The 24471-nt window shown below is 34.0% G+C and overlaps 1 protein-coding gene across 1 annotated transcript in view; it reads right to left on the bottom strand.

Moving 5' to 3' along the window:
• The window catches only part of smash (smallish), a 225571-nt gene that overhangs the window by 161704 nt on the left and 39396 nt on the right, over positions 1 to 24471 (bottom strand). Inside the window, exon 2 of the mRNA XM_076128428.1 lies at positions 17335 to 17381. The gene's annotated coding sequence lies outside the window, so the exon portion shown is untranslated. The remainder of the gene's footprint in view (positions 1 to 17334; positions 17382 to 24471) is intronic.

Consider the following 24471-nt stretch of genomic DNA (forward strand, 5'->3'; position numbering starts at 1 on the left):
CGATGTAAAGTATTAAGTTTATTGTTCCTACTTTGTATTTAGCTGGGTATTAACTTGGCGTATTTAAGAGTTAATTGATTGGATTGTTTGTGAAGATTTTTTGCTGCTAGAAGTAATCAAAATGATCTAAGTACCAGTATGCATAACACTCAGTTGAAAACTAGTGTACGTCAACTTAATGGTCACTATTCAATACATTGCTGCTTTGACGTGACGTGTTAATCACTATATTTTAAGTGAAGGAACAATGTACAGCTTACTGGCTTTCAAATAGTTGCCAACGGAGATACGTGCTAAACCCCAGAACATTTTGATTTTGAACTTCGCAGAAATGTTCCTACTTACGAGTACATCGATTTATTTTGATTATCTACATAAATAAAAAGAAATCACCGAAATGTATGTCCGCGCACAACTTTGAAACACAAAACTCAATTGGATAATTGTTTTGTTAATATGACTGTTACTGTCGGGACTGAGTTTAAATGGGGATAAAATTCCACGGGTGTGGAAGCAAAGCAACGGGAAAAAGTGTACTATACCTGGGCGAAGTCGGATCATTCCGCTAGCATAAAATAACGAAGAAAATAGGTAATCTTTAAAAAAAATCCTGCCACACGTATCTTGAAGGGTAGACTCCAACTAGATATTTAACTAATAGTCTGACTCCACTATCATAAAAAAACCGTAATGGGAAAACAGTAGGTTAAATTATTACGTGTGTTATATCTACATTACCCTTTCATTCTGCTTCATATTCTATATAAGGTGCTAAGTGAAACTGCTAAGATATGTGCTAACGTGTTCATGAATGTACATGCTCCCTCGGAACTCGAGTGGAACAATCACGGCTCTACACTTTTACTTTAAACATATTTAAATACTGATGATTGTTTGAAAGGGAAATTGGTATTGATTAGGTTTTAGTAGTACTTAATGCTAAGCTAGTGGAGAGGTCGATGATCTTCGTGTTGCTAAGAGCGGAAAGATAGTTACAGCAAAAAAAAATATGAAGATCATTTTCTTCATAACTTATCCTAACTATATAACTCAAAGGTGACTGACTGACATAGTAATCAATCAATACACAGCCCAAACCACGGGACGGATCGGGCTGAAATTTGGCATGCAGGTGAATGTTACGACGTTAGCATCTGCTAAATGGGGGTTTTGATTAATTCTACGGATAAAATAGGGGATGAATATTTATATGAAAATTGTGTCTTAAGCCACAAACCACGCGGACGAAGTCGCGGGCAAAGGCTAGTTGATATATAAACTATCTGGGTTGGAAAAATCGATATAGATTAGGTTTTAGATTATTAGATTGCATACGGTTACGGAACATATTATTGTGTCGGATAGTCATCGCAAAATATCAGTGTTGTTATTGTTTTATATTACTAAAAAGAAAGGAAGATCGTTGTTATTTCCTTAAAAGTACAACGGTACACAAAACAATACTCAACACTCTCAGTTAACTAATGATACACAAACGTGCAAAAAGACCATAATTTTATTTCTAACTAGCTGACTCGCGCTGCTTCGCTTGCGTCACAAAAGAGTCATAATTTTTCCCGTTTTTTAAACATTTTTACTTGTGATCTTCTCCTATTGGTCGTAGCGTGATGATATATAGCCTATAGCCTTCCTCGATAATGTCTATAATGGTCTATCTAACACTGAAAGAATTTTTCAATTCGGACCCGTAGTTCCTGAGATATGTTCAAACAAACAAACAAACTCTTCAGCTTTATAATATTAGTACAGATTCGTATTTTTCCTCAAATTCTTAGTTTCCTGCCACGCCCATGTTCCACCGGGCACGGAGAGCAGAGAGCACGTAAATGGTAAGTGAATGAAACAGAGCGGTCAATCAACTCGCACGTTTGCATCGCTACGCTAATTCGGGAGGGCAGAGCTTTTTCAACATTACTGTTGTGTTTACTGCTTCCAAATTGGTGTTTTATTGAAACTTGCTCTTGTTTGCGACTTCGTCCGCTTGGACTATTTGTCGCTTGGGCTTACGACCCGCATATATTATATTATTTTCGTAAATCTATCATAAGTACATGCAAATCGGTGGTATAAGTATGGAGAAGATACAGGAAAACAGAGGGCATTTACCCGCATTTAGAAAAGTAGTAATGCATTTTTTTTATCTCAATAAAATTGTAGAAGTAATAAAAAAATAAGAATTTTATAAAAAAAATAGCACGCGCATAGCCTTTTGCGTGATAACTGATTTTTTGCAAAACAAGTTACCTATGTTTGACTCTGACCGACTTTGAGTCGTTAACTATTTTCATGAAGAATTTCATTAAAATCAGTTCAACAATTTTGTCATGAGACCGCAACAGACAGAAAGATTTCAGCATTTATAATATTAGTATAGAGTGTGGACAGTAGTGTCCATATAGTAAGCTATTAATGTGACGTGCCGATCCGGATTCGATTTCCGACAAGTTTAAAATACAAGTTGAGTGTCGCGGTTCGAATCCTGTTTTGTACATTACATTTTGGAATCGAAAGTGAAAGGTGATATTGAGAGAAATTACAATTAAGTGTATCAGCAATTTCTTTCTGAGATCTTTTACTGATCGAAATTGATAGTTTGAAATATTTAATACACAATTTTAAAAATACTGATCAGGATTTTTGTTACTGACAGTTGTTGTTAAATTTTTTTTCGCTTGGATTTAAAGTGAGGACTAATCTGTAGTGGTAGAATAGAACATGGTTTAATTGATAAATTGAAAATATATAATCAAAAAGCATCTTAGAAGTTAATGCTCTAATATAAAACTTGTTAACTGTGTTAAATACATAAATAAAAAATCCTTTTTAGATATAAATACAGTGACACTACACTATAGCCGACGTAACAATATCAAAATCAACAATCATATAAATATAGTGACTCATATACCGGAAATGGCACAGCATCTACACAAATCAACTTACACAGATACTTTACCATTTAACTAATATACAACATAATTTCCTAACTAAGACGTCAAACAAACAACCAGTGCAATAATTACAGTCCGTTCCCTCGGATGATTGATCCTTGCGACCTTCAGACTTGTTGGCCAACCGCGTTGCCAACTTAATCTGCAGTTGTGATTGATGTTGGACGTAGATTGATCACCGTTTAGTATTTGTGAAACTGTTTTCTAATTTGTTGGAATAATATTAGTTAGGTGTAATTAGCTGTGGTCTGCTAGCTGAGAAAGTAAAGCCCTTTGGAAACTGTGATTCCTAACACAAGTTTCCGTATATTTGTATATTTTTAAATATTGGATTAGGCATTGTCTCCCATCTCACCTGGAGAGGGGGGAGGGGAATCATGTAACTCAATTGACGCCTTTTTGAAAGCCTATATACTGTACATTGTTTTCTACCTTAGATTATCGCGATTAACAGGTTACGTCAAAGCAGCAATCAATTTGATCTACACTAAATTGTCCACTGCGATACGTGATACGCAGTTTGATGGTCACTTGTTGGAAGTGACAGTGACCTCCAATGTGGAAGAAGCATAGTACTGCGCTATCCATGGTTAATGATGAAATAATGTACGATTTAACGCAAATATTTAATTACTTGTTTTTAAATATTCGTTTAATTCTCGATAACTACATTTCGTCGCTTTATGGTCAGCATTATAGTATAGAATCAACCTGTTTCCAAAATGCCGAGCACATTACCATTCTCCATTAACAAGATTCCCACCAACAAATATTAATAATATTTAATCGGTTGGGTTCTAATCCGAGTCCTCGTAATCAGCAATTGCATTAACACTTGGACCACAGCAGCCCAGCATAATAAATCCTCACAAACAGTAGTAATAAATAAAATGAGTTTGAACTATGAATATGTCATTAAGTTAGCTGCAGTTGGTCAACGTGTGGCTGCAACGCGCTATTAACTTAATTGTCTAATGAATGGCTTTGTAGTGCTGTTGTTGCCAGATTTAACCTTTCTGAATGTATTTCGAAAAGGTTTATTGTATGTATTTGTTGTTTTGGAATGTGTTGGTTTGCGTTAGGACTTGTATTCAGGAGTATTTCGTTAAGTTGGTGATCAGATATAATATGGACAAGCAAAAATGTTACAGTGAAAAGTTATGAAGTAGGAATACAAAAAATGTAGTGGCATTGAGAGTTTTTTTTTCAAGTGAATCTAATGCACTTTAACTGCTATAAAATCTTCTGTAACAACTAGAAGTCGAACCGACCGGGGGATGGAATTTGGCTTAAATCTTAACATATTGCTAACTCCCCAATGCTAAAGGATTCTTAAGTTTCTACGATACTGCGTCCACTGGTGCGGCTTTTTGGTACCATAGGAATTAATCAAGCAAAGCAATAAATCTTTATGACCCGTAAGCTCCTAAGTAAAGATGCGCCGCTTTATTTCTGAACCTAGACAACTCAAAAATCAAACAGTAAACTTTACAATGAACAAGCACTTCTAAACACCAAACCTAAAAACCATTAACACTAATTCAAAATTAACCTACAAACATACAGACATTCCACTAGTTCCTTCGTAATGAACTTGGACGTTGGCAGTCAGGCTCTGATGATAAAAGTCCAGCATAAATCACGATTAATCAAGACTAGTTTAGTCTAGCAACTGTAATCTCGGTGGACTGTGCCACTCGTTTATCACTGGGTGTGCTGGGCTAGGGAATAAGCGATTTGGGGCAGAGATTTCTGATTGAAGGACCAAAGTACATTAGTTTCAATAGTATCCAGTGTAAATGTCTCTTCGAAGCTGGTTCTCGTTCTTCGAAGCACGAAGATGACCAGCTCAAGTACCACTAAAAGTTTTCACCTTCTGGACATCTTTTGAACATCCGCACCAAAAGTTGCTTAACCCAGAAAGTAGAACGTTTTAAATATGATGCGCTTACTCAGATTGAACACCAAATCAATGTCTTAAAATGCAATTCTATTATTTATTACTAAAAAAGTACGCTGTTGTATTTATATCATTGTTCTCTTGCCGCTTAAATTCAAAATAAAATATCATATAATATATTTTTGTCCGTTTCAAAAAAGTTGCTCGTGAGAAGAGACGACAAGAAACTCACGGCTTGTTCGATTGTGATTTTTTTTCAGCAGTCAAATCCTTCAGTAGCACTTTACTATGTTCATCTATTGATTGCTACTTAAACGTTCTTCCGCCTTTTACCCGCTAATCGCTCCGTCACTATTTCCCCGCTATTCCCATGGCCTCGGCGTAACAGCGGTTGCATTACACAAATCATTGGATCTATGTAGATTGGCTAACAAAACAGCTGAGACGGTTTAAAGCCTCCACTCTGTATAGCCTTAGGTTATAATGTTTAACTTCGTGAACGAGTAGATTTACTTCTCAATCCTTAAGAGGGTATATTTGTCTTTGTTAAAGATAATGTAGTCTTTTTCGTAGAAATTTGAATTTTTCAGGCCAAAGAATGCCATTTTATGCTTTTACCTGCTTTATTCATCAAATTGATATATTTCTTGCAATAATCACTGCACTGAAATGTTAAAAGTTTCAGGTATAACCACGGTTTCAATTGATTTAATTGACCTGTGATTAAGTTTTCCCCATTGTTAATACCTTAGGCAAGGCTGTCTAAGCTTTAGCAAAAAACAAATTATTGTGTCGGGTTCAATAGCAATTCTTAATGCGGGAGTTGTCATTTAAAAAAGTAATTTATAGCATTTTAACAGTCATAAGAGAATTAAAAACCTTAGCTCTACAATAATCTATAGGCAATAAGCGTTGTCCACACGGTCAAGTAACTCTTCTTATTATAAGACTAACATAATAATCTATAATCTCTACTATATCTAGAACAACATAACATGCATTAACATCCCACACGATGTTAATACACTAACGTATTCTAACTGCATCTATAAAGATAACAGTTGTATCGCGATATCTATGTAAATATCAATAGTAAACATATTTAACACGCCTGTAAAAACATTATTCTAAATGTTAATTCTAATGTACTAGATAAAGTTAATAGAATATGAACTGATGTGAGGTGATGTATTTTAATTTGATTATTAGGCATGATCATAAAGATTCACCCCCTCTCCGAGCCGGTGGTAGATTCAGTAATGGTAACGACTATCATAAGTGTCAACATTTGGCTTAAATAGATAAAGAATTGAAGGATTTAAAAGATTTATGATATACCTCTGCCCACAGCTTCGGGTATAAAAGGCGTGATATTTTGTATGTTAAGAGTAGTGAAATCGATACACGAGTATATCTTAACATATATAATTCTTCTGTAAGTGAGTATGTCACTGAACTTCTCTTAAACGACTGGACTCAAGGGGATCTGAGAATGGTTTAGATTCACAATTTTGTCACAATGTTTTTTTTTAATATTTTTTTACAAATTAAAGACGTGTAGACAGGACAACGTCTGTCGGGTCCGCTAGTTAATATATTGTATAGAAGATTTAGCCCATTACTGTCCCATGTGTTTTCTTGTTGTGCTGCACATGTAATTTTTTCGGTAAAGAGGAAGAGGTAAGGTTAGGTAAGTCCATAAGATAGTCTTGATTCCTCTACGCAGGAACTCTTATGCTTTGCTTTAATAAAAAAAACAATATTCATCTTTGCCTGCTATTTGTATAGAGGGAGATATTTTCTTGAGAATGTGGTCAGTAGAATGCAGTGGACATTGTAAGTACATAGTGCTCACAGAATGTCATAGAGTAGCGGTACAATTCGCACTCGTGTGTTATGTTACATTCGCAAGGTCACACTGAGCGTCCGTCACGCGTTCCTCGCTTTTTGTTGTAGTACAAGTTATGAGATATTAGCGGGTATGTTTCTGTACACCTGTAAACTAAATGATTTAACATTTTATAATAACTAAATAGACACTTTTTAAATCCATACAAAAACCGCTTAAATTGACATAAGATGAACAGCTAACGCCATTTTCTTTAGAATGTGGTCAGTAGAATGCAGTGGACATAGTAAGTACATAGTGTTCAGAATGTCATAGAGTAGCGGTACAATTCGCACTCGTGTGTTATGTTACATTCGCAAGGTCGCACAGACCGTCCGTCATGCGTTCCTCGCTTTTTGTTGGAGAACAAGTTATGGGAGATAGCGTTGTTGTTCTCGAATACAGAACTGCAACTCGTTTGTCCAATAATGGCTCGTCCTACTGTAATCTATAAACGAAAATAAGGAAAGGGTCAATTGGCATAGTAAACAATTTTTTATCTTAATTGTAAAGAATAAAGGTGTAGTAAACCATTTACGATTGTAGAGTATCCGAATAGAGAGTTTTTTTACTTCAATGGTTAACTTACCAAGCCTTAATGAATCTGAATTTAATTTCAATGTTAAATTCCCAAAACTATAAGGAATATCGGAAATTGTAACAGTATACTTCAGAACGTTAATCTGGTTGCTAAAATATTTAGAAAGCGAGATAGCCGTATTTTTGAAATAGTTACAGAAATCTAAAATCACTTTATTAGCTCTTTAAAACCCAGAGCAAGACAAGAATTCTATTTTTCTATTAACAAAGTCGCTCTCGCTACAGCCTATAACTTACACCTCACCGTTCCACTACATTATAACCGTGATAAATAACTAAGAATAATGAATCGCGAACATAATACATACGTTTGTCAAAGTGTCATCAGCAGACAAGGGACGAGGTGCGTCGAATCAATGCTCTAAATGAGATCGTTATTCGGTACAGCGGTTTTATAAACGACTTGCGTTTTTGCAACAGATGTTTAATTTATGTTGTTTTTCGTGTAGTTTTAAAGTTTATGATCGTATATTTTCTAGAAATATCCAGTCTAGAATGAATGAAAGATTTGAAGGAAAGGAAGTTTGTAAAAATCGTACCAAAGTACGTTCTCTGGTGTCTGCTATAGGAGAGGCAACAACAACATCATTAGACTGCTTTTGGGCAAATCTTTTGTTATAAGTAATCATATTATTGGTTCACTTTTAGGCAATTGCTTTCTATGGTATGTATGTATCCTTTAAAATCAAGTTCCACATACATTACAAAACCATAGTCTGACCAGTCTTGGACAAAAAATATAAATTACGTTACCTTTCTTAATAACTACCCCGTATATTATATCTAGTTTGAAATCTAGACTTTGCAAGTTAATAAGTTAAATTGAAAGGTTTCTCATTAGTTTCTCTAAATATTTTGGCCTATGAGTCTTCTATTACAATATGAAGAAAACCAGTTTAAACTGTATATAACAGAATAAAGTCCATACATATTCAACATACAATGTAATAACACTTAAAGTACCAATAAAGCCGGACAAAGATACTACTATGCGTTTGTAGGTCAGTAACTTAACTAATTGTAGTACGCTAATTGACGCTCGCACTTGGCCGAACGCCCGTTAGGGTCATCGTTATACTTAGGGGTCCAATTATGGCTAGGGGTCTATTAGTTGTGTTAGATAGAAGTGTAAATAGTAAGTGTGTTTTTTGAATTGATAATGAAAGTAAATAGGTTTTTACTTAATATCAATATGTGTTTGATACAGTAGCGCAATGCTCTGCCACTATCGACTATCAAATATCGACAAACAGCCAGCTTTAGTCGGCGCCGTAGGATCTATTTTCGGTTTTGAATTTCAAATTCACCATATTCATAACATTTAAAAGAATGTTGTTGAAACTGGAATACCGAGAGGCGTTAACGAGAAAAGAAGACAGAATAATATTTTCTACATCCCAAACGATTTATATAGGTAACGTTTATCCATACTAATATTATAAATGCGAAAGTAACTATGTCTGTCTGTCTGTCTGCTACTCAATCACGCCTAAACTACTGAACCAATTTGCATGAAATTTGGTATGGAGATATTTTGATACCCGAGAAAGGACATAGGCTACTTTTTACCCCGGGAAAATTCAGGTGGCGAACGAAGTCGCAAATAATCAATATAATAATGACATTAAATTAACAAAATTCCGTTGTCATGGCAACTGTTTTAATGGCGAATATGCCTTAGCGCTACTTCGTTATATTAAGAGATATAAATAATCTTAAGAATATTTTTCGTGAAAAAAAAGCATATTTTATATCATCACGCTACGACCAATAGGAGCAGAGTAACAGTAAAAAAGTGTTAAAAAACGTGGAAAATTCTGACCCATTCTCTCTTATGTGACGCAAGCGAAGTTGCGCGGGTCAGCTAGTTTATTATATTTTCAAACGTATTACTATTCACCCAGCCGTTCCGGTCTACACTAACATTACAATTCACAATAACAAAACAAAAATAGATATTACTTTGAACAGAAATAAATATCTTACACGTGTGGAAAATATTCTGTTTGTATACAAAACAAGTATTATGTAGCTATTTACATTTATTTAAAATGTGACCTTACTTCTGATCTTAGATATTTTTCATAAAATCTGTTTATGAATTTCCGCCTGTACTAAGAAAATTTCATGTTTAACAATACTCCTTTCAATTCAAAATTTTAAAATATATTTTTGCACTAATTCTTGTTTATGCCTACATAAATAAACCTAGAGAATTTTCTGATTTAAATTCTCCTGCGCAAAAGGAACATCTTGCCAAAAGAATGAGCTCACGTTTTATAATATCTAAGTCAAAACCTAATCACGTGTTAATTTGCGTCAAACACAGGCTTAAATACACGTGTTCAGTAATTCTGTGTAATTCAATTATTTATGGAGATTACATGAATTTGCTCGAGTTTCTAGTTATTGATTTTAAATGTTTGACTATTTGTTGAAAGTAGCGATTATTGTAATGTAAAGAGTTTTGCTAACATAGCGCAAAAACACATGGGTCAAATTATGAGAAAACTATATACAAATTTCCAAATAGAACTCACTTACGCTCCACATACACGATCAAGCATATAACACACATAAAGCAAAGTAATTTAATGCATACAAGTAGCCATATTCTTTCTAGTTTAGGGGATTAATCTATTTGTCATGCATACGGGCAGCGGGTAGACATACAACTTCAAATTTACTGGGCAAGTCTATTTGCTATGCACATTAGTCGTAGACTGTACCTACCCGTTGTAAGTTATGTAAATAAATAAAAGAGTTTACAAGACATTACATCAAGTCCATTGCAGACTTGACAATAAACTTGACAGCATTATACTTATTGAATACCTTACGCTACTAAAAAAAAATACCTATTTCTGTCCGACTGCTGGCAAAGGGTCTCCTCCCGTAATGAGAGAGGAGTAAGGACTTGAGTCCACCACGCTGCCCAACTGCGGGTTGGAGACTTATTTATTTATTTTCAAACTTTATATTCAGGGCTGTATGAAGGCGGACTTAATGCCAGTGGCATTTTCTGCCAGTCTACCTTGGTGACTTCCCCCTTGAAGTTCCCAACCCACACTGCAGACTCAGTGAGACGAAAAAGGGGTTAAAAAAAATCGTACAAGCCAAGCCTACTAAATTGTCAGAATTCATTCTCGTATTCTATCTAAACAGTTTCCATATACCAAAGTGCAAATGTTCTACCTATTAGCTTCAGTCCTTATTAGTACTAACATAGTAACAGTATTATCAAATGTGGGTGAGTAGTGGCCGTTACGCTGTCCACCACCGCAACATAGCTGTCGCGAATGTGCGATAATACTTATGTAATGTTTACGATATTGGTAACGGGAAATAAAGTGGAATATAGATGAGTATATAAACGCTTCCTATATGAGGATAGGCAGAAAGCAAAATGTAACATTTTCTACTATTTTTTTTGACAACTCGCTTTGAGGATTGGTCTTGAGTTATGTGTAATTAAAATGTAAAGTTATATATCTACTATAGTTTAGATTTACAGCCCTGTCAGGCTAGGGAAATAGGATGGTTAAAAAATAGGAGGGTAACGGCAATTTAATTACATTTATTAAATGTATAAATGCGAAGGTTTGTGAAGATGTAGTAATGCTAATATCTGCATCAAACAAAAATAACTTGTCGGGTTTAAAATAAAGGCACACAGACAGTTCCTGGATTAACTCCATAAATAATCTCACGCCAAGTTGTATAATGTACTCTCATGTATCTTCTCTTACTGTTATCATAGTGATTATCACAGTTGAATGTTTTCTATTTTTATTTGCAGAGCAATAAATACACATTTATATTGGGCTGGGGTCTTCTAGTATGGGTAGCGCCCTATTTTTGAACCTATTTTAGGACTTGAGTCCACCACGTTGATCAACTGCGGGTTGGGGACTTGAAGTTCCCGACCCACACTCCGCAATCAGTGGGACATAAAAAATCGCCTCTTTTTGGAAATCTTTAAAAGGGAACGTTAAACTTGAAATATCTTAAGATTGTTAGTGGAATCGGACGAAGTCGCGGCTAGAATCTTAGCTTGTGCATTATGACTGTTTGGTTTTAGAATCGAACCCTGCACTAGTTAGCACAATCTATCGGTAGTTATTGTAGATCCGCACTATAAAGGTCGACGCACAGTGGCCGCACGCACCGTTACAAGCGGGTATTTAGGTCGGCGCACGCGCCCGCTACAGTATGCCACGGTAGTCGCTAATCTACGTCATGGGCGGAAGCGATTTGCACATTTTTGCAATGTTATGTGAATTCATTTATTATGTTTTGTACTTGTATAATAATAATAAATTATTATTTAAAGAAAATCATTTTGTGTTTATAAAGCTTTTTGTATATCCTACAAAAATTATAAATGTTAAAGTTTGTGAGGAGATACCTATGTGTGTTTGTTACTATTTCAATGACTAACAGATTATTAGCACGTAGATTTACAGGCGATTTTTTACTATGAGAAATCTGGAAGTGGATGAGATCGCGGGCGGAAACTAGTCGATTTCTAAATTTGCTGCATAAAATAATAAAAAACAGACATATTAAAATTTAAGGTGTCATTTATTGTCCCCAAAATCTTTTTGCCTTATATTTGTACATAAATTGTATTTTTAAGTGTTTCTTAAAAGCTTTTAATTTTTATCAAACATGTTATGCTACATGACCTCTGACATAAAGCAATTTGCAATTAATAAACAAGAAACTGCTACCGAAACAAAACATCGCAATAAAACAAGTTTAAAGAATTTGTAATAAATTCTATTAATTGCTTACGAAAATTGAACTAATATATTTTAATAAATCAAATCAAATCAAATCAAATCATTTATTGGTTTAATCAAATAAAAATTCCATACTATGTTTAGACAAAATATTAATTAGTATCTATAAGTCAAGGCAAGCAAGTGATGCGAAGTCATATGACCAATGTCAAAATAAAATTAGATTAAAACGGAATTTTCTAGAACAACTGACTCTACAAGGAAACGCAATTCTTTGTATGTTTGTAAATGGTAGTCTCTGAAACTACTGAATTTATTCGAGGAATTATTTCACTAATAGGATTATTATTATTCTTTAATTTTGTGAATGTATTGTCCAGTTAATTTTGTTGATAAATATAAGTGAATTTATCAGTGGCGAAGGGTCATTTTTTATAAAAGGTAAGCCGGAGCTATAAGTCATTGTGTACGTATAGTACCTACCTACATATTATGTACATCGTAAGAATGCCGACGTAAAAGTAGCGTATTACTGCATAATAACAATATGAGAGTATTATCTACATTCGACTACAGTATCTTATTTCTCTCTCTACAGACTAATAATACATAGGTACTTACCATGCTACCTAATCATGCTTGTTTTGTAGTAGGTTACTCTGTCTTCAGTAGTAACACGTAGGTAACACAACAGCACATATTTAAGATAACGTATATCGAACGATTGATGATTGTCTCGCACTGGTTGTTTAATAACATATTATACAAGCAATTTAAAATGTATTCATCAACAATAAAATATCAAACACATTATGGATAAACGCAGGACACTTTTATAGAAATGAGTTTAACCTATAAATCTTGACAAAATGAAAATTTACTCTAATAGAAACATGCAAAACAATTACTTTTTAATATACTGATACATTCACAATTATGCACAAACACATTTATAAAGGAATAATGTTGTGATAAATAGGTACAAATATTCTAATTTGTTATAGAGCGCGCGAAAGATGTACACAAACATGACCTAATGTCAAACTGGAGAAAATATAATACTTATGCAGGATTCTTAGCTTATATTTCGCCATCTCGCTCTTGCACGCGGCTCGCGCCGCGACAGAAACATGCGTAAGATCATGTGTCCGCCGCGGCGCGAGCGCTGTAGCGCGAGGCAACCCGCTCTTCCTCCGGCTTGCTCGCCACTATGCAGCGCGGTGCGAAGCGCGATCCAAAAGGTCGTAAGCGACATCGCCGCCATAGTATTTATTGTACGCGATTCCCGATCAGCGCCTCCGGCTTATTTCATTATTATTACCTCACGTTGCGTTTTTAGCGGAGCGTAATTTTTGAAGGGCAGGCGTTTTCGTAGTTTCGATTAGATTAATGATTTTAGTTGAAGATTTCGGTTTAAATATTGGTGATTATTTATTAATTGTGTATTATTTGGCAATAGTAAACAATTAATTTAACACTAATATTAAGTCTGTACAGAAAGGGAAGCCGGTAGGAATCGAGTTGTATGGAGCCTTCGCCACTGGAATTTATGCGTTTTAACTAGTACTTACAAAAGCAGAGCAAGTTTACATTTTGAAAAGAAAAGAAAATAATAATATAAAAAAGAAAGGCTTTTTACACTTTTTGGGGTTCATTAAACTAACGAATTACTGTGTATATTATTTATTATCTATATTACAAGTGCTCCAGTAGCACTAGTTTCTTCCATCTTATAAGTAAATACATATTTAAATACGTTCTAGAAGTCTAGAATATAAATATATCAGAATATATTTATTATTCATATTATTATGTAAATAGTCGTGTTTACTGCAAAACGAATCATAATATAATTTATGTTATATATAGTCCTACAAGTTTCGTAATTTTCTTAAATTATAGGTTATTTTCATACTACCCTATGAAATGTATTATTTCCGGTTGAAAACGAGTTTATCTAATTACGATAATGTCTAATATGATTTTAAATTATTACGATTTATATACATAATATTACTATAGACTGGTCTGATATAGGATTAATATTAAAAGGTTTATAATTTCAGAGAATATCATACGTTTTTACAAAAAAAAAACATTTATTCAATATGAAAATGTAAGGCTTTCCTAGCCACGTAGGTTAGTGGTCTGTTGGATAAGCAACCCTTGTGTTAGTGATATTTAAGCAACATTTCTCCTTACTTCGAAGGACATGTTCAAAGTAAATACATATATCCAGTTGTCAATTATGGCCAGCCTGGTGGCATGAACGAATTGTTTTATGATTACCATAAATTTAAGCTATAATGAGATAAGTTTCTCTTAGTCTACATAAAACAGGTAAAAAATGTTAACCACCGTACATATTATGACATCGTATTTTTTGTGATCGCAAATCGCTACCGCTTATAACTAGTACCATACAAAGAGAAACAGTAATCTAGTACGTTATGCGTTACCTATGTGACAAACATTGTGACCTGTTACTGATATTACACGACGCTTTCTGAATTCACTACTGTCTCTATATTAACCGTTATAGCTAAATGCTTTAGAAATATTCTGACACGTATAATTAGGTATTATGTGACTGTTCGAGGTGAAAAAAGACTTAAGTTATAATATCTTGTGTCTTTTTTACTTCAGGTGCAAGTAGTTACTTTTTAGAAGCCGTTAGAGATCTTAGATTTTCAAACAATAACCTTGTTGCAGCTCTGAAAATGACGAAGTTCTATACAAACTTTCATCTCCTATTTTACTCCTTTAGGGATGGGTTACTAAAAAATCCTTGCTTAAGGGGTGCCTAAATTATCAAAGGTACCGCTTGTCCAAATTTCATGTTTCTAACTTCCATAGTTGTGTGTTCCAGTCAAGACAAGTAATTTTATATGCATGATATGATTCAATGAGCTACAATAAAGCTTCAAACTGTTATCTCCATATCGTATTGCTTTTTTATTTCTTTTTTGTTTTAAAAAAGACAACTCTTGCACTAATAATTAATTACTCTTGTGTCAAAACAATTATTCGTGGATCGCACCAATAAATTATTCCGTGTGGGAATCGAACCCGAGATCCCAACACAATAGTAGCGGCGCAGCGACCTGAACCACTGCGCAACGGAGGCATAAAATCGCCAAAAAATTCCATCTTGTATCACACAAACAAACAAACAAAAAAACCACGTATCCTCGTATATTTGTGATGGAATGTCAACATTTTGACAGCACACCGTATAGCGTGTCAATGTGTACAGTGAACTACAGCTGACTGTGACTCATTGAATACCGTCGAGCATATATTATGGTGAGCGTACCATTGGCAGTCTGGGAGTGATTGGATTACCACGATTCGAGTCTCAGTGACCTTTTAGTGAAGTTCTAGATAGAGATTTTTTTTTTACGTGGAGATTATTCAAATTGATTTAAGTTTTATAATTAAAATATACTTTCATCTAAAAATCAAGAATTTATTTACGAACTGTTTTAAAAGACTTTCAAGTACACAAGGCTTCAGCAAGGTTATTTTTGTCTATGAGAAAGTTTCTGTTTCATTATTTATTTATCTTTATCGTTAATTTATTAATTTTATATATTTTCTTTTTAAAATAGTCATGCGTAAATTGCAAAAATCTTGGTTTTTAGCGTGGTAGTCAAATGTTTGTATCTTTCGGCGGTAACCGCTACTCTATTAGTAAGCAGAGGTGCAAGCAAAATCAAACCAATCTTGCTACGTGTAATAATAAATTAAATTAAAAAGAAAATTCATTAAACCAAAATAGTTTGTTAAAAATCTATAAGGATACAATACAATGCACCAACAGAAACAAACGTTATTCCTCTACGACTACAGTTGCATACTAAATATAAATTACACTACACATGTCGTATGATTTCTTAGTAGTGTGTACAATATTTGTATTCGAAAGAATACTGTATGAATCTTTCATTTTGTAGTACTATGGTTATCTTAGTATTGATGTTAATTATTTTAAAGACTGGGAGATAAATATATATCTTTTGTGATGTGAGTTATTGCTGGAGTATTGAATACAAGACTGCCCATCCTATATTCTGGCCTAGAAGATAAAAGGCAAATAAGTGACTGTACTCGGTTTCGCAGTTCCGATTTCCATGTGAACTGTCTTACTAATAAACATCGTATATGTTCTGATTAGTAATACAGTGTTTAATCTTCTTCACAGCTTCAAAATTTTCAAATGACGAAACACTCTATCTTATTAGAGCTTACACTATATTCATTAGTGAGACATATAAATATTCATTAATATTTTTTTTCTATCCAAACAGCATATCGGGAAAACTATAATTCTCAAGTAATTTTTAACGTCATATACTGTAGTCTGATTCTTTACTACTTTACTAAAATTTACACGAAAATCTGTTTAGCACCTTTACCGCGGGCTCCGAAAGAACTATTTTGGCAGTACATTTTAAATGTCAAACTCTTGATCCTCGACAGTACAGACTATACAGAATTGCGCGACTGGAAGGCGACACGATAAGAAAGTTTGTTATCGATAGACTGCATAAGTACTTGTATGTAGATTGATATTTCACGGTCACTGCTTGCTGTGAAACTAATGAGTAAACAAGTAGACTAATACAGCGGAACGTTACTGGTTTTTATTATTAGATATACGCATTGATTAGACTGGGTATTAAAACAACTCATAGCCTCTGTGATGAAAAATTATAATAAATTGTTTTAAGTGGGTACTTTTTTTGAAAAAACATAAGATAGTATTGCGAGGAACCTTACGGACATTTTAGAACAACTTTAACATGTATCTTATATTTGTCTATATTGTCCATATCCCAAGTATATCTTTAGTGCGAAAAATTAATAAAATGATGAGCAGCAAGGGACGATTCTTGAGTTCTGAGTATTAAACGTTGCATCGTCAAAACTTTCCTCAGTAAAAAAAAACACCAAATGTTTTTAACGTAACGTATCATACAAAAATTCCTAATATCCACACGTCAATCCTTCTGATGAATGTTAGCGTAATTGTATGTTGGTAACGGCTAAATTATATACTTTATTCACACACTAATACATATTTGTTTTAACACGCGATACCTTCTGCAATATAAGTAGCAATATGACCAATTTCACGACTGTACCGTAAGTATCATCTCTCAAAATTTTCTCTTAATTAATACATAAAAACAAGCTTACTTATATAAAAAAGAAATGTTTACTCACCGTTTAGAAAATCCTTGAAATCTCTCTGGAATTAGGGGCTGACACATCTGCAACAAGACACATGGCGTTATGTTTGAAATGTACTAAATATACATCAAAGAAACGATTAGATCATACATCGTTTGAAACAGTTTATTACGGTATTGACTTTAGATTGAAGAAGTTTGCTAATAGTAGTACATTTGTATACTTTTAAGGTTAATATTAGAGATTATTGGAAAACAATTTAATTTGATCACCGTGTTTTAGTTTTTGAGTAGATTTTTGCCGCACTCTCTTTCAACGCCGTCACGGCAACCAATAAAGACATATTGCTCGTCTGTCATAGAGGAAAAATATTTTTTTTAATCATTTACAAGATCATGTGCATGTAGATTAATTGATTTCGATAACACAAACAAAACCAACCTCGCACAATCGGATGCACTTAATAAATAATTGTCTTCGAGTCACAATTGAAATCTTGTTTAGAGGATTAGTCAGCACCCTTTTCGTATATAGGGAACTAAACATTACAAGTTCAAATCCCACTTAGGTTAAATGTCATTTATTATGCGTAATCTCACAAGTTTCAAACAATTTGGTACTATTTATAGTTGAACAGCTTCATCGTTCAGTATTCTAAGATCATAGTTGAATTCTGTCGACTTTCTGTTTTCCGAGATTGTGCTATAATTACGAGAGTATCATTATTTTCGCATTATTTTCATATTTGCGCCGGGTCAGGGCAATCTAACCGATGGGTGTGACTCGACAAATTCTGACTTTCATACTCAATGGAACATTTGCATTTATCTAAATATAGATATTTTTTTTGTTATCATTCATGTTGTTTTATGGCCAGTTTCTTCATTAAAAGTAACAAACAGCCAAACCAAAGGGTAAAGTAAAAGTGACAATCAATTTGATCGAAAAATTTAAATGTCATTGTTACTTTTGATAAAGAAATTGGTCGTAAGATACCTACAGCTGATACTGCTTTCATTTAGCCAAACTGTCCACGGATTGGAAGACTCCAAATTTATGATGTTCTGGTTTCGACATTTGGAAAAAGACAAAGTTCTAGATGTTGAGAAAAAGGCAGTAAAAGCTTTGATTAAATGTGTATTTACTGTTAATTACTATAACCTTTAGGCAAACTTAATTACCAAAGTACCTTAAGTATATCAAAGATAAGGTGTTGTTGTAAAACTTCCAATATTACATTATTGAGCAACGGTTTCCACAAAATCTTCCATCTTCTACAGTCCTCTAAATATGATTTCTGATTCCTTCAATTGCACCCTCAAGTCCTATAAGTTAGTTATACGGTATCATTTTGTAAAAACAACTACATGCTATCCTCTCGATGACCACGAACTAATGACGATGATGTAATAACAAACCAAAATAACAAATGGACGGTTTTCAGTCATCGTTTAGAATCAATTGAAAAATCTCAACAATAGTCGAGTTCGTCGCACTATTAATTGACTAAATGTCATTGTGATATACAACCATTAACTAACATTAGAGACCGACTTCAATCATAATTAAAAATCAGGACAAAAAGAAGTAATTTTTACGGTTCTTCTATTAGACTTTATATAGATTTATTTCGATTTTGATTGGTCTTGCCTTGATATCACGAGTTATATTATTAGAAGTAAAATAAAGATTGTAATTAGTGACCATCGCTAGTCTTTAGAATCTACTTATAACTAGATTTTTCTAGTTATATGTCTATCACTGACTAAGTTCTTATAGAAAATGTTTTCGCTAGATTCTGACCAAGCTGTAAAAAATCGTTCTGTAAAGGGCTTTGTTTTCAGAATTGTTAAGAATTTACATGATGTGAAAGATCCATTTTATAGCAGCTTAACGCAAGCAACGTAAGAACTCATTTATAGAAATCAGTTAGATACTATATCTTAAATAATTCTAAAATTCCTGTATGATAATATGATGATGCAAGATGATGATGATGATGACGCAGGATGCTTGCAAGCATCGTGGCAAGTGGCGTTCTTTGGTCTCTGCCTAACTCAGTAGGAAAATGATTGTGATTTTACAAATGTATGTATCTATGATTCCTATTTTTGACTATAAAGAGGTTCCTTTGCTAAGAAATTTTATTTGGTCTTGAAGAGCACGATTGATTTACCTTTTCAACATTCCCACACCTACTTCAAGTCAAACACCATCCACAAGAAAGGATTAAGGCCATAATCCACAAGATCAAATTAAACTTGAATCATCAAAGTCCGGGTAGCGATCTACAAACGCATTGCGTTCCGAATGCGCGTCACTATTAAGCCAATTACGCGACAAGTCGTGCGACAAAAAGTCGCAAGTCGCACGCTTGATATAAGCCACTGGGTTGCCGGCGAAGGTAAGAGTGGTGGAAAAAAGTGACGGTTCTTGGAGCTGATGAGTGGAGTTAATTAAGCTATTGGAATTAGACTTTAGATGTATTGGTCGGTGAAGATATTTGATGCAGAATTTAGTTAAGATGGTCCTCAGTTTTCAGTTAACAACTGGCAATTTTTTATTTCGGTCTAAGCTCAGTTAACCATCCTGCGTAAGTGTACTCAGTTACCTATTACTGAAAATTCGTTTGACCTCTTCCAATGAAGCTCGCAGGCTTGTATTGGAATTCAGATTAACAGTGCTAAACATAGGCTACGAACCTACACCGCTCGATTATAGGCTTGATACTTAACTATGAACTACCGCCGCATCAGTCCAATAAGATTTGTTCTTAATCATTCATTCATTCTTATATCTTTGTATTTTGTAAGTGTATTTTGTAAATTGAGGTACGGATGCAAATTCTTGAATCATTGTTTTTATAATAAGTAATGAAATATTTATACTACTTTAAAACGTGCATATCGAAAATATTCGATAACAAAGGTTGTTAAGTCTACTGATAAAACTGAAAACATTCCTAATTTGATACACATTCCGGAGTCGTTCAATCATACTCATTTATTCGTATAGCAACATTACTTATACTACTTTACTTCTGGGGATTTTTATGTAGATGACATGGCTCTCTAGAAGTTAGAAATAAGAAAAAATCGTATAAATTCGTTAGTGGTTTAAAGGGAGAAAAGACAGGGATTGAACAGCCATATCTCAAAACAAGGTTTTTCGAGTTAATGACTTTTCGCTCTACGGGGACGATATACAATGCGATTATACATTTACATCCAAAATGTATGAAGTACGAATGCTCTACCGTCATAATATTACCACATATAATTAGATTATTCTTAATACTAGCCCGGAGTCTGGTAATCTGCCCGGTATATGAAAATACACTCGCCCCCTATTACATGGGACTTAAATGGTTAATAGAGAAACACGGGTGTATTTCATATACCTCTCCCTACAACGACGGGTATATAACAGGCGCGATATTATGTACTTACGTTTGTATATAAAAAGGTTATGATTTACCCTACAAATTTTAAAAACACAATCATACAATACTCATTGAATTTTATTCTATCTTAGTACCGAAATAAAATATTTTTTGTGCATAGTACAGTATTGTTGGCTATAAAAACGTTGTATGCGCACGCGCCGCACTGGGTCAATCCGCGTGACCAATCGCGAGACACGAGTGGCCCACAGGCCTGCTTCACGAAATATTGAGGTCTATAAATAGGCGGGAGCGGGGAAGCCTTTGAGGAATAATATAGTAAGTTTTGTTTTAGTGACGATTGGCTGTTGTGTTGATGGTGTTAACTAGATAATGGATAATATAGTATTATTGATCATGATCATTCTTTTTTTAATGAGTGAAAGAACGTGTTGTATAAGGTTTTAAGTAAAATTTGGTAATGTCTAGAGGTCGCAAGGTCCAGAAAAGATTGTGTTAAATATCTGTTTTGATGCAAGCATACGGTTTCCGTTGCCAGATGTTAAAGTTTTGTTTTCGCCTTAATCCAAAGATTGTGAAGTTATCTGTTTTTTGTTTTGAATTTGTTGCAAATTTTTATCTTGGTATTTTTTTCTTCGAAATAAATTTCCTGAAGTTTTAACTTTTTGTAGAATTACCAAATCCGCCGATATTTTTCGCTGTACAGCAAATCTTGCACCACCTCCCATCCAAATCGAAACCCCATTAACTTTAACAGTGTATGACTGATGCATGTAACTGTTATGTGTTCATACATATATGTGCGCGTGTCACGATACATAGAGGTATTCTATTGAATTATAACATAACTGTGTTCAAATCGGTGAAAGAACTGCTATTTGGATATTGAAGGTCGTATCGGTAACAGTGAGAAAGTTTGAGTGATTTCTATCAATTTGATTGCGTTTCTCGACACTTTATTATATGAAAGGCAACGATGTTATCTTAACTCATACCTTCTTATTCACCTATACTTATATACTTATATACTTATAATATTATAAAGCTGAAGAGTTTGTTTGTTTGATTGTTTGTTTGTTTGTTTGAACGCGCTAATCTCGGGAACTACTGGTCCGATCTGAAAAATTCTTTCAGTGTTAGATAGCCCATTTATTGAGGAAGGCTATAGGCTATATATCATCACGCTATGACCAATAGGAGCAGAAACCAGTGAAAAATGTTACAAAAACGGGGAAAATTATGATTCTCTTATGTGCCGCAAGCGAAGTTGTGCGTGTCAGCTAGTAACACTATAAACCTATCTTAGTTAAACAACTACAACTAAAATATGTTTTCACTCTTTCATTTCGATAAGGAGTGAAAGAAACAAAACACTTTATAAGCCTTTCATAAGTTCATATATTTTTATGAATAAGAGGGATAGATTCTAAACCTTTTATGAACTACCGTCCTACTACTACCAAGGGAAATAATTTCTAACAAAATAGGTATACTAATTTAGTTTTTTCTTTACCGCCTAAGTTGAGAAACTGTGCCCAAACTGTTCAGGTAAATAATTGGGATAAAACATCCCTTATCTTTTTATGTAAAAAGATAAAAACTGCTCTCAGCAAGTGTAAAAGTTAAGAACAAGTTCCCAGTATATAATTCGTTAGAGGTAACACTAGGTTTAGGTTATAATTTTACTTTTAAGTATCAACTGAAAACTTGAGATTTTCACAAATACAAACTTTCTTGGGTATCTAAAATGCTCTACAGCAAAAATCGAATACCACATTCACGTATTGTAAAGAGTCAATCAAACCATAATGTCAATAGTATGGCCCAAATGCACTCATTATTGTATTGCCACATTTCATTACAGAATAAGATCATAACTGTAAAGCCTTGCCATTTCCTTTACGCGACAATATCAATACACTATACATTCAACGAACTAGTACGACAACTTAGTAGAGAACCTTGGCAAGCACGATTTATATAGATAGTCTTATTTATATAAAATTTTCTTGTCACAATGTTAGTTACCTTACTCCTCCTAAGCGGCTAGACCGATATGAAATTTAGTGAAGTAGAATCGGCCAACATCTATTTTCCATACCCCTTAGTGATAAGGGTATACCCATAACATCATTTTTTATTCTTAGACATTAATTTTTTTTTATTATGCCGCATAATAAAAACAAAAAATGTTTACCCTTTTATCACCAACCACTATTTTTAATAGCTATTATTGTATACTCTATAGGGCAAAGCAACGTTTACCGAGTTAGCATGAAAATAAATCTATACTTTATATTATAAAGCTGAAGAGTTTGTTTGTTTGTTTGTTTGAACGCGCTAATCTCAGAAACTACAGGTCCGATTTGGAAGCTTCTTTCAGTGTTAGATAGTTCATTTATCGAGGAAGGCTATAGGCTATATAACATCACGCTACGACCATAAGGAGCGGAGTAGCAACGAAAAATGTTACAAAAACGGGGAAAAATTATGACATTCTCTCTTCGGTGGCGCAAGCGAAGTCAGCGCGGGTCAGCTAGTATAAGATATTTTCCAAAAAAAGGTAGATGTGTCAACAAGCCACCGTCAGCTGCATAAGACCGCGGGTCAATGATGTTCAAAAACCTGAGCTTTGTATACCTCCGTCAGCCGCGGACCTTGTATATAAGATTCATTTCTTTTTTTTTGTATACCTCCGCCAGCCTTGTATATAAGACTCTTTACAATGTTGTTGAACTATAATGTATAATCTAGGTAAATTGTAAGATATGAATACAGGAAGTTACTTATAACTGAGAATGTTCTACTTGTGTACCTTGTTTTAATCTAGATTATTCTAGATCAGAATACAGACTGAAATTGAGAGTTCAGCCTAGCTATATGGCGACATATCTAGGCAAGATGACAACTGTGTCTATCAGTTATCAAAGAAGGTTTTTTTCAAATTTTCGATATCTCTATCTCTCTTTCTCGGTGTGATGACATCAGATATAGTTAAGAGCTTATAACCTAAAGTCACTTCATTAATAGTCTCAAATAAAGATTTACCAATTTTATCACCATTTATTTTTCTAAAAGTAACTGTCACACTGAAATTTTATATGTAGTTTTATGTTTAGATGACTAGTCGCATGTTTTTCTTCCAATGCTTTAGCTTTTTCTAACTGTTCAGTTGCACCAATCTTTTTTGAGTTTTATATTTAACTTTCTAGTCATTTTTTTTTCCAAAGCTTTAACTTCTCATTTTCAAGTCCTAAACAATCTCCAATTCGTATATAGACTACAGTATAACTAATCCTTTATCAAAGTACTAAACATAAGTATTGTATCCTTACCAAATAAATAATAATAAATATTATTGGACAACTCACACACGGTCATTTGATTCCAAACTAAGCAGAGCTTGTACTATGGTAACCAAATAACTGATAAACATACTTATATACTTCTAAATACATACTTATATAGATAAATTGACAACCAGGCTCAGAACAAATACTCGTGCTCATCACACAAAGATTTGTCCCGGGTAGGATTCGAACCCACCACACGCGGCGCTACGGTTGTTGCGGCGAGGTGACCGCTTAAACCACTGCGCCAAACGTGCAGTAGCAAATGAATGTATTAAACTTGAAAGCCTAACTTTTTACCTATCCACTGTCCGCATCTCACGTCCTAAGGCTTTTATCAACATTAAACACTTAGAAAACTAGGCTTTGAACATAATAATTTAGTCTAAGATACTTGGACGTGAGACTGACTACAAC

Source organism: Anticarsia gemmatalis, chromosome 21 (genome assembly GCF_050436995.1).
Source record: "Anticarsia gemmatalis isolate Benzon Research Colony breed Stoneville strain chromosome 21, ilAntGemm2 primary, whole genome shotgun sequence".
Taxonomy (NCBI): domain Eukaryota; kingdom Metazoa; phylum Arthropoda; class Insecta; order Lepidoptera; family Erebidae; genus Anticarsia; species Anticarsia gemmatalis.